At 41.2% G+C, this 3,462-nt stretch overlaps 1 pseudogene; it reads right to left on the bottom strand.

The window, feature by feature from the left end:
* Positions 1-2,323: 2,323 nt before the first annotated feature.
* On the bottom strand, positions 2,324-3,000 carry LOC118846850 (annotated as a pseudogene).
* Between the last annotated feature and the right edge of the window lie 462 nt (positions 3,001-3,462).

The following is a 3,462-nucleotide window of genomic DNA, read 5'->3' as shown; positions in this document are numbered from 1 at the left end:
GTAGTCCAAGCTCCTTTGCCTTTTGGAATATCATATTAAAATCCCACCGATCTTTTAATATAGAAGCTGCAAGGTCCTGTGTGATCCTGATTGTAGTTCCACGATATCTGAATTGTTTCTTTCTGGCTGCTTGCAGTGTTTTCTCCTTGACCTGATAATTCTGGAATTTGGCTACAATATTCCTTGGAGTATTCAATTTGGGGTCTCTTTCAGGGAGTGATGGGTGGATTCTTTTGGTAACTATTTTACTTTCTGTTTCTAGGACCTCAGAGAAGTTTCTCTTGATGATTTCTTGGAAAACACTGACCAGGCTTTTTTTTTCATCATGGCTTTCTGGTAGACCAATAATTCTTAGACTATCTCTCCTAGATCTATTTTTCAGGTCATTTTTCTGCTGAGATATTTTATATTTTCTTCTATTTTTTCATTCTTTAGATTTTTTTGGCTGATTCTCGATGCTTCTAAGAGTCATTAGCTTCTACTTGCCCAATTCTAAATTTTAATGAATTATTTTCTTCATCTAACTTCTATACCTCTTTTTCCATTTGGCTAATCTTACTTTTCAAGGAATCATTTTCTCCAATTAGATTCTGAACCTCCTTGACCATTTTGTCAATTTTACTTTTTAAGGATTTGTTCTCATCAGAATTTTTTCCCATTTTTTCTTTTACCTCTTTAATTTGGTTTTTAAAATCCTCCTTGAGCTCACCCAGGAATGCTTTTTGGGCTTGAGATCAGTTCATATTCCCTTTTGAAGTTTCAGATGTGGGTATAGTGTCAATGCTGTCCTCTTCTGAACATGTGTTTTGATCTTCTCTGTCCTCAAAATATGATTCAATGGTATTTTTTATTTTTCCAGCTTGCTTTGTCATGGTGGTTGCCTTTTCCTGGCTTTTTAAGTGAATCCCTGCTTCTGGAGCACAGGGGGCTCTGTCCCAAATTTCTTGTTCTGGGAACTGAGGGCTTGGTTACTGATTTTGTGTATTGTGGCCTCTGGTTTTGTCAGCTAGAGACTATATGATGCTGTTGCTCACCTTGTGTTGAGCTGGGACTACCTTGTGTCTGCCAAGGATCGAGGCCCAGTGAAGTCTTTCTGAGTTTCCCTGGGGTCACAGCATGAGGTGTGGGGGAGGGATGGTCTGGCTGCTGGAAGTCTCCTCTTCCCCTAGGGCTGTGCTATGTAGCATGGGTTGTCTCAGCCATCAGTCCGCACTGGTGTCTGCCAATTCCCCTGGCTGTCTGAAGGCATATCAGGGGTCCTGGTATTGGCGCTTGTCGGCTCCACCCCCCTGGGACTCAGGAACTCCCTGTGGTATGCTGAGGTGGGACCTGCTTGGAAGTCTCCCTTCCTGCAGTGGTCTCCTTCCACCACCACAGAAGTGGCTGTCTCCCCAGCCTCCCAAACTATAAGAGTCCTGACCCCCCACTTCTGGCTCCTCTATTCCAGGGTTTTTGCCCAGGGCAGTATTCTCTGGGTGAGGAAGGGAGGGATGAGAGCTGTTTTACTCGGTCATCATGGCTCCCAGAAGTTCAAGAAGGCTAGTTTTGTATCTTTAGACTGTGGGCTGAAAGCCTCAGGAATAGCCGTTGCTGTGGCCGCAGGCTCTGCACTGCTGTCACCCCTAGCTCCAACAGACTCCTGTCCTGGGCTGAGAGTTCTGGGGATCACCACTGAAGCTAGTACTTCATCCCTGGGTCTGCTCCCACTCCTGCTCTGGTATGGTTTAGTTCCACATGCTTGGTGCTCTCCCAGGCCACAGATCCATCACTTTGACCCTGTGGGCTCTCCTCGGCTGGAAATCTGCCACACTGCTTTCTAGTGGCTTCTTCATCTCTCAGATCTGCTCAGACTCACTTTTTTTAGAGGTATCAGACAGAATTTTTAAGAGAGCTCCAGTAAGTCACTGGTTTCACTCCTCCATCTTGGCTCTGCCTCGAGATTTTTCTCAGCTCCTTAAACTGGTTTAAATAGTTCACACAATGGCTCTAATATCTTTGGCCAAAATTCCTACTGGGACACATGCCTCTTCTTTTCTTGTGAGCATAAATCCATAGGGGCCCCTAAAGCAATCAGGGCTGCCCTTCATGCAGAAGCCAAGGTTACTCCCCACACAAAACTTTTAAATAAGAATATACATTAATATACACATAAAATTAATATAAATATTATAAATTATATATTATATTATATACATAATATGAATTATAAATATAAATAAAATTATATATATGTATATATTTAACCAATAAACTGGAGCTCTTCACTATTAGGTGTGTTAATAGATAAAAAAAAAATATATGCCCCCAATTGCATATAATGAGGCTATAAATCCAGGGGTTCCAATGACAAGTGAACCAAGCTAAAATGATTTTGTAACATTTTAGAGAGCCGTTGACCAACATTTCCCATTGTTATGCCACCAGGAAAAATATACCTGGTACCAAGAATGAACTTAAAGAAAGTCTGCAGATGTATATTGACAAAGTCTATTATAGACTAGTAGCTGAGTGACCAAGGTTGCCAAGAAAGCAATTCCTACTCCAGAGCTAAAACTACTTCATGATCTATCAAAAGTCTACCATAGACCAATGGATACTGCAGTGTGAGAAACAATTGTAGATGGTCATCAAAATCTACCTTGATACTAGCATGATTTATACCAAGAAAGACTGCTACATATCACATTACACTGAACAGTTCTCTTTTAAATTTATGTGAATATTCCAGGTACCTGTCAATGCAGGGGTATAATAATCCAATCACAGCTGAAGCTTTGCCACAGCATGGTGATACCCACCATGCTGAAGAAAAGATGCTTGAGATCACATCAGAAAGAGTGTGACATTTCTCTGTATCTGAAATAGATTTAATACTAATACATGAAACACTCCAAGAAAAAAACAGAACTTCTCCACAAATCATTAAGTTCATACTCCAACTAGAGAAGAAGAAATATATGGCCTACACTTTGGGGGTGCAGATGATGCTGTTTTTCTCTCTGCTATAGTTTCATAAGTTCAATAAACTTCCAATAATCACAGTAGATAATAGACTTTTCATCATAGCGTTATCTTGTCTTTCATCAGAACCTACAACCCCCCCACCCCACCCCCGCAGCTTCTACTATTTCCCCAGCCAGTCTTACCTCCACTGGTCTGTGCTGAGCTCCTCCCCACTCTTTCCTGGGTCTCTGCAGCCTCAAAGGCTCCTGGAAGGTCTGCTTCCTAGGTAATTTCCTCTATGCTCCTCTAATTTATGATCTCACCCTTTTTGTTCAAATATGGTATCTATTTGGAACTTGTCTTGCTATATGGTATAACACGTTAGCTTATCTCTAATTTTTGCCAAACTGTTTTCCCAAGAGTTTTTGTTCAATAGTGAATTCTTACCCCAGTATCTGGTATCTTTGGATTTATCAAACATTAGGCTACTGTGCTCACCTGCTTCCATACATTGTATAC

This window comes from Trichosurus vulpecula, chromosome 4 (assembly GCF_011100635.1).
Source record: "Trichosurus vulpecula isolate mTriVul1 chromosome 4, mTriVul1.pri, whole genome shotgun sequence".
Lineage (NCBI taxonomy): Eukaryota > Metazoa > Chordata > Mammalia > Diprotodontia > Phalangeridae > Trichosurus > Trichosurus vulpecula.
The sequence above is the reverse complement of the archived record's forward strand: the minus strand, read 5'-3'. Positions and strand labels throughout refer to the sequence as shown.